The 8703-nt window shown below is 36.9% G+C and overlaps 1 pseudogene; it reads left to right on the forward strand.

The window, feature by feature from the left end:
- Positions 1 to 5888: 5888 nt before the first annotated feature.
- Positions 5889 to 6991, forward strand: LOC101687897 (annotated as a pseudogene).
- The last annotated feature ends 1712 nt before the right edge of the window (positions 6992 to 8703 follow it).

The raw sequence follows: 8703 nt of genomic DNA on the forward strand, positions 1-8703 counted from the left end.
AAAGTGTTTCAGCAGAAGGAAGAAATGTAATTTATCTTGATTAAGGAATTTGGAAGATGGAATAAAGCATGTTTTGTTCTTTTCTCTTTCTCTTTTGGAATGGCTAATCTGCAGGAAGGACACCTTCTGTCCTCTCCTTCTATATTTATTTGGTAAAGACAATGAGGTAGTATTGCTAAGGGAATACCTATAATCTTGGGGTGCATATGAGTTTAGGTTCCCCAGAAGCAGATCCACAGTCAGTGATTTGAGTTCAAGTAGTTTATACAGTAGTGAGAAAGTGAGTCAGGGATGGATGCCAATAGAGTTTCATTAGTTATTAGGTGATATCTGTGAAAAAGGCTTGATCTACTAGAAACCACTGGAAGACTATAACAACATACCTCAGAGTTATGTCATCTGAAAGATCAGAAATCAAATATTTATCACTCTGTTTCTATCTTTCATTTATTGATTATTGGCACTAGAAAAATTAGATGTTCCCCACATGGGCTGAGCATGCCCTTGAAGTAAAAATAAAAATTTTAACCTAAGAAATGCAGACTTTTTTTTTCATAATGAGCATTGGCTTGTACATAGACAAAGAATGCCAAGTTGATATGGACAGAGCACCAATAAGAGCTGCTACAAAAAGGAATTTAGGACAGAAAAGAAGCCTGTCTGCCTACAGATCAGAATCAAATTTTTGAACTGAGTCATGACTAATAAGGCCATTTTAATCTCCATATTTCATTTTAATCTCCAATGTGACCTATATGTCACATTGTCCATTTGTTGTAAACATAAAAAGGAAAAACAAGGATTTTATTTATCAACCTCTAAAATCTCCAGTAGCCTAAAATTTAATTATAACAAGTAAAAGAATGGAAAGGAGAAAAAGGAAATGAATAAAATCATGGCAAACAGAAAAAAAGTTTTTAGATTATAAGTATAAATAATACAAAAATGTAAATGTAATAAACCCACTAGTCATGTACTGAATAACAACTTAATAAAACTGAGAGAAGAAAAAAATTACCACAAATACATCTGTGTGCTACTCAATAGAAGAAACTATGCCCTTGTATCCAGTTTAATTGCTTCTTCCCTGGATAGAAGTGATTGCCCTCATAGGGGCCTATCCCCTAGGAATTTCACAACTATAGATTTTCTCCTTGTTCCCACTCATTAAGGTCTGAAATCATATCATGACTTTACCTGACAATATTTTAAAGGGACCAGATTCTGAGTAGACACATTCAGCCACCATTTATCCAAATGAATGTTGATGCTTTTAAGTATACACAACAGTCTTTCTCCAAACTGAGCGCTGGCAGTGACTCTGCAACCAGACCTGGCGGAAACACCCTAAGATAATAACATAGTGAATTGTGTTGAAAGGACTTACCTTACTAAAGTCTCCATAGATCCTCCCTATTCACTATTCATAGACAAAATTTTGTGAAATCGTAGGAGAATTAATTTTATTATTTCTATTCCATAAACAAGGAAATTGATCTTACTGTAAGATAAACAACTCTCCTAACACAAAGAAAAATCCAAGGTAGTTGCAAGACTTAAACCTAGGCTTCCTAGCTCCATGTTCATGATCTTTCTTCACCTCTCCATGTCTCAGGCACCTTGGAACATTTTGACCAATATCTGAGATTTGCTCCAAAATTATTTATACATTCTTGTAGGTCTGAATTTCTGATTTTAGACTCACAGTTCAGGATTGTCTTCTTTTTCTTTTCAAGAACAAAGTAGCACATATTGCATGGAGCACTGGGTGTGGTGCATGAACAATGAATTCTGTTGTGCTGAAAATAAATAAAAAATAAAAAAAAAAGAACAAATTAAACTTCTATGTTTGATATATATTTTAGGTGAAAAATGTAACTGATGTGGAAGCACTGGGGCAGCAACCTCTTCTATGAGTTTTTAAGCTCGTATCTAGTTGTTTGGATACTTTTTCTGAAACACAGGCTTAAGTATTTATATGCAAAAACACTTTAGTCAGCAGACAGTAGTATGTTATTTATGAAATTTTATGCTGCTTTCCTTAAGAGGATATCAAAAACCTATTGTTTTGTGCTCTTCTCTGGCTATTTTTTTTTAAAGATTTTATTTATTTATTTGTCAGAGAGAGAGCAAGAGCGAGCACAGGCAGACAGAGTGGAAGGCAGAGTCAGAGGGAGAGGGAGAAGCAGGCTCCCCGCGGAGCAAGGAGCCCAATGTGGGACTCGATCCCAGGACGCTGGGATCATGACCTGAGCCGAAGGCAGCTGCCCAACCAACTGAGCCACCCAGGCGTCCCTCGTCTCTGGCTATTGACAACCAATGTTATGGCTGGATGGATCCTTGTGGTTCTTATATTAATTGCAAGAGGTGCTCAGCAATAAACACCAGGAAACCCTGAAAGAGACAAGGTTTCCAAGACTCACAGGTCCTGGAAATCACGTGGCACACCTGGGACCACACAGCAGGGTCATGGGTAGTGAGAGAGAGCAGGTCTGGATTCTCTTTTATTGAGGTCAAAGTAGGGACTTGGGTTCACTCTTTACTGGTGAATTTAAAACATAAGAGGGTAAATTTAAAGCATGCCCAGAGAAGCATATAATTATTCTTCCAATTTCAAACAATAGATTATCTAAACCAATCACAAGCTCTAAAACAAGGAGCCAGAGAGGAAATTGAGTCCAGCTTTTCATCCAGTGACTGGCAAAGTTCTTATTGAGATTGCTGTCCTTGAAGCGGTTGCCTCAATAATCAAAGCCTAAGTCAGGCACTTGCATTACCAAAAGAGAAAGAAAAAAAAAGAAAAAGGAAAAAAGAGCTGTCAGGGCTTACACTGCACCTATGATAGATGATACTCTCATTGAGAAGATGGTAAATTCTTCCTGTTTACTATGTTCTGACTTGCCCTCGAAGGGACACCTAACCAACAGGGTGAAATGATAATTCTTTAGACTCCAGAAGGATCTTCATGAAGCCACCAAGACCCTTACTCCATTTTCACTGTCACTTTCCCACAACCTACACTTTCATTACTTGCTCATCTGGAAAATCTGACAAGGGCAGTGACTAAAGTTACAGACATTGAAATAAGTAAGACATGAGTCTGAATCTGAACTGATCTCATGCTAGATGTGCAATGTCAGGAAACCATATAACCTCTTGAATTCTCCATTTCCTTAGCCTTAAATGGGAGTTGTGTGTGTGTGTGTGTGTGTGTGTGTGTGCATACTCTCTCTTCCTCTATCTTTTCATATATATCTGTTTATCTACCTGTGTATCTGTCCGTCCATCCATCCATCCATCCATCCCTCTTTCCATTCATTAGCTCTCTACCTTCTATCTTTCTGTCTGCCTGCCTGCCTGTTTGTTTTTCTGCCTTTTCTGATTTCTGACTATATACAAGATAAACTAGCACATAAGCAGTGTGTTATGGGTCTTACTATCCCCTGGAGATTAGATCTAGGAATGGATTATTCCAGATATGTAACCTTGGAGAAGTTAATACCTCTTTCTGTTCTTATGTTATTATTATACACAATCAGAAAGTTGGCCAAAAGATCTGTGAAGGTGTCTTAGCTTCAACAATCTCTAACTCTCTAGACAATTTACAAATTATATATTCTTTTCATCTCGATTGTGGCAGTTAGAAAAATCCTCATCAGTAAGCCCACATACTAACCCTGGAGTTTGTGATTATATTCTCTTGCAAGGAAAATGATATTATGTACATGTTAAGGCTTTTGAGATGGCAATATTATATTGGATTATCCATGTGGACCTAATAAGAACATTCCAGCTATCAATGAATCTTGGAACACTGAAAAAATAAATTTAAAAAATTAGTAAAAAAACATAACAGATGTTAAACAAGAAATAATAGCTTATAATATTATTGAGTGTTGGGTTCACAAAACAAATACTGTAAATTCCAGACATGCAATGTGTATAGGGGCCAGAAGGAAGATAGTGACAATAATAGTTATCAGAAAATGCTGAGTGAAATAAGTCAAGCAGAGAAAGTCAATTATCATATGGTTTCACTAATTTGTGGAGCATAACAAAAAGCATGGAGGACAAGGGGAGTTAGAGAGAAGGGGGTTGGGGTAAATTGGAAGGGGAGGTGAACCATGAGAGACTATGGACTCTGAAAAACAATCTGAGGGGTTTGAAGTGGCGGGGGGGTGGGAAGTTGGGGTACCAGGTGGTGGGTATTATAGAGGGCACGGATTGCATGGAGCACTGGATGTGGTGAAAAAATAATGATACTGTTATGCTGAAAATAAATAAATGAAAAAAATCTTCCTTAAAAAAAAATGGAGGGGCGCCTGGGTGGCTCAGTGGGTTGAGCCGCTGCCTTCAGCTCAGGTCAGGATCTCAGGGTCCTGGGATCGAGTCCCGCATCGGGCTCTCTGCTCAGCGGGGAGCCTGCTTCCTCCTCTCTCTCTGCCTGCCTCTCCGTCTACTTGTGATTTCTCTCTGTCAAATAAATAAATAAAATCTTAAAAAAAAATGGATATCCCTCCAAAGACTTCAAATATAAATAAAAAGATTTAAAACATTGTGCTTGCTCAAAAACAATCTACAGACTAGAGTCAACTCCTCAGCCCTCAATATTTATGATCCAGCTACTTATTGACAAAAATGACAGTAAGAATGTGTCTAAGATTAAATAAGAGTCTTTCAACCTAACCTAAAATGTGGATAAAAAGGAAGAAATAATGCAAAAGAGGTTTGTGTAAGGGTTCTCACACAGAAGGGATGACAAAACCATTAACACTGGAGAGATAGGACAGAATGAAAAAATACTGGAAGAAACAAGAGATCTGGGTGGATGAAGTGTGTGAAAATATGCAAATCAGAGAGCAAACCTAACAGACATCAAAACTCACTCACACCTTGAAGCCATGCAGTTGCCACCAACCTTCCTAAACTAACAGACACCATTGTTCCATCCGACGTGTGACATTATAGGCAGAACTCATCAGGATGGTGCTGAATACCCACATGTGCAAACTGTTTGTTATGGTTACTTCTTTGAACACTCATGGGAACATGCAGGTAGGTTCCTGTATCACCTTCACCCTACTGGTGAATAAAATAAGGCACAGGAAACTTAGTTTAGGACCAATGTCTCCCAGGTGGTAAATGGGAGTTCTTCTGTGTGAATACACAGGCACATCCCAGAGCCCAATATTTAGCTTTTGTTGACTATATTTTTCTCTAACGTTGCATGTATCTCACTGTGCATATATGCATATATTTGTGGATTGCTTTATTGTGTGACATCAAACATTAGGCTTGGTAGAATGCATACCATGATTAAGTGTAAATTGAATGAGATTGAAATCAATTAAAATTTACTGATGCCATTAAGTTTGGGAACCATTCTGAATGTACCTAAGGCATGGCTCTGTCCATAACTATGTAAACTTGAATATTCAATCTCTTTGTTGCTAAGTTTCCTATTATATATATGGGCATAACTAATCGATCAAATGGGGATAATAAAAGGACTGAATAAATAAACACACATGAGCATACTGAAGTGAATATAATTAGAGGACTCAAAACATCTGACTTAGGAGTTCCGTCCATTCCAGGCATGTGAGCTTGGACAGCTCATTGTCATTTGCTGTGACTCAATTTACTCATATACAAAAATAAAAAGCTAGGAAGATGATTGGTGATGAACCTTACTCTACAAAAGTCTATTCTTGTTTGGATAAGTTATCACTAAATTGTATTGTCATTCCCATGCTTAAAATGGAGAATATTCAAAAATAAATTACAGCAATAATAAAGAAATGCTCATGCAACTTTTCTTTATTGATCATTCTGTTCTCCTACTTCTTGTTGCCACAGAACATCTCATGATTCTCAAATTCACATCCATGAAGAACAATACAGAGGTGACTGATTTCATCCTGCTGGGATTAACCACTGCCCCAGAATTGCAGAGTTCTCTCTTTATAATGTTCACCCTCATTTACTTTGTCACTCTGGTTGGGAACTGGAGATGATCATATTGATCTTGCTAAAATCTCATCTCCACACTCCCATATACATTTCCCTCAGTAACCTATCTCTGGTGGATTTTTGTTATTCAACAGTCACTTCCAAGGTCATGGCTGGACTCCTTAGGGAAGACAAGGTCATCTCCTACCTTGCATTTGCTGTCCAGATGTTCCTTGTTGTAGTCTTTCCCATGGGGAAAATTATATTTTAGCCTCAATGGCTTAAGACTGCTACACAGCATTAAAAAATCACCATGACAATAGGTGTATGTGTTTGGCCATAGGCTGCTATGTCTATGGTTTTCTGATTGCTTCTTTTGGTGTAGGAAACACATTCCATTTTCCTACTGTAAGTACCCCTCCTATCCATCACTTTTTTGGTGCTATTCCTGTACTCATGGCTCTCTCTTGTTTGACAGACATGTCAGTGAGTTGATTCTTGTCTTTGTGACAATCTTCCACATCTTTTTTGCTTTTCTGGTTATCTTGATATCCTACCTGTTCATTTTCTTTAAAAAGTCTTTATTTATTTATATGACAGACAGAGATCACAAGTAGGCAGAAAGGCAGGAAGAGAGAGAGAGGAGGGAAGCAGGCTCCCTGCTGAGCAGAGAGCCCGATGGCCTTGACTCCAGGACCCTGAGATCATGACCTGAGCTGAAGGCAGAGGCTTTAATTCACCGAGCTACCCAGGTGCCCCTACCTGTTATTTTTATCACCATCCTGAAGATGCCTTTAGTGGAGGGATACCTGAAGGCTATTTATATCCACTTGTGCCTCCCATCTTACTGCAGTGCCCATCTTCTATAGGACAGTCATGTTCATGTACTCTATGGAAACAAACAAAATCATATCTGTTTTCTATACTATGGTCGTCCCCATGCTAAATCCTGTGGTGTATAGCCTAAGACAAAGAAGTCAAGAATGTTTTCAAGAAGGTTGTTGAGAAGACAAAATCATCTCTAAGCTTAATCTTTTAGGGTTGTAAGATCCACAGTGACCCAGTTTCATTCTTGTCAGATCTTCTTCATGCACTAACTCACAGTTTACAGCCCACACAGCATTTGTATTACTAACATACTTTCCTCTTCAAAATTCTGCCATTGAAAAAGAAGATAGGGTGTCCAGTTGAGTAATATCTGGATGAGAATAACCATGAGGGCCTTAAATATTTAATGATGATGTTTATGATGAACCTCATTAATTTTATGTGACTTATTCATATGTTCACATTTTCTGCACCATATTTAATGGAAGTATATATGGAAAACAGAGCTCAAACCCATGAAGACAAGTGTATGCAAAGATCCCATTTGTGCACATACAGACAAGACTGGGAAATTTGTTAAAGGAAGTAGCAGTGGTATCACTAGTTTTTAATTTAAAAAGTTAAATTAATCTGGATCAGAATATAAATTAATGTCTAACATTTTTAAATTTAAATTCAATTAGCCAACTTATAGTACATCATTATTTCCAGTGTAGTGTTCAATAATTTACCCATTGTGTATATATTTTTTATTTCTCTAATTTAAAAAAAAATCCTAAGTATACAAAATGAAGAAAAACACGAATGGAAAGAAAAAGAAAAACTTTTAAATAAAGACATATGCTTTCTCTTGGCATATTTCCTCAGAGATACATAATATCTTAAAGGAGTTAATATCTTTGGCTTCAGTAAGTCATTTGTACAAAAAGTATGATCACATGATAACTTTTTAAAGTGAGAAGAAAGGGGGATCAATTGATAATAAAGCATAAAGACTACCAACTCTTCAAATATGTAAGATAAATGCCCTAAGTAATGATCATGTTATCTATTTTTATTTCTGGAAATGCTATAAGAAGGCTAGTGCTCCCCATGCAGGGACACGTTAGTTTCAGATGAGCTACATTATGTCCTGCCATTCTCCTACTCCATCCCTCCTCTTCGCTCAAACTGAGTTCCCTGCTGTTCCTGGACAATCCAAACTCCCTCGTGCCTCAGGGTCTTTGTATTTGCTATTGCCAATGCTCAGAAAGATTTCTCACTTCCCTTAGGTCTTTGCTTAAATGTTAACATATCATAGTCACTCCACTCCCCATGGACACTGTTCCCAGCTTGCTTTAGTCTTTATAGTCCTGATCACTCCTCAACTCTTTCTATTTATTTGTTAGTTTGTTTATTCATTTACCTATCTACCTAGAATATACACTGCACAAAAAGAGTGGCTTTGTCTACTTTACTAACAATGGTATCCCTAATAACTAAATTATGGTCTGGTTTGAACTAATTATTCAACAAAGACTAGTTAATAAATAAACTAATTGTTTGAGTCCAGCAGCAAATATACTTGAGCACTGATAAATATACCAATTATCCATTATATATATATATATATATTATCCATTATATATTCTTTACAAAAGAATTCTAGAACATTTCATGAGACGTGGTTGGTTTTCTTCTATATTCTTTCACTTGGTATCTGAAATTTCCCACTTTTGGACAAATTAATTTTTGGAAATTACACTATCAAGTGGGTCATATCAAACCATCTTAATTCTTTTCTATTAGGAATGTCTCATTAGATGGAAAACAATACATGAAATAAAGTCTATTTAGGACATCATTAACAGCCAAAATGGGACTACAGATTTCCTGATTCAATTTACAAAATTCTTTAGTAAATAATGATTATTCACTATGTCC

The sequence above is a fragment of the Mustela putorius genome, unplaced genomic scaffold (genome assembly GCF_011764305.1).
Source record: "Mustela putorius furo isolate JIRA1106 unplaced genomic scaffold, ASM1176430v1.1 tig00000127_pilon_pilon_pilon, whole genome shotgun sequence".
Taxonomy (NCBI): domain Eukaryota; kingdom Metazoa; phylum Chordata; class Mammalia; order Carnivora; family Mustelidae; genus Mustela; species Mustela putorius.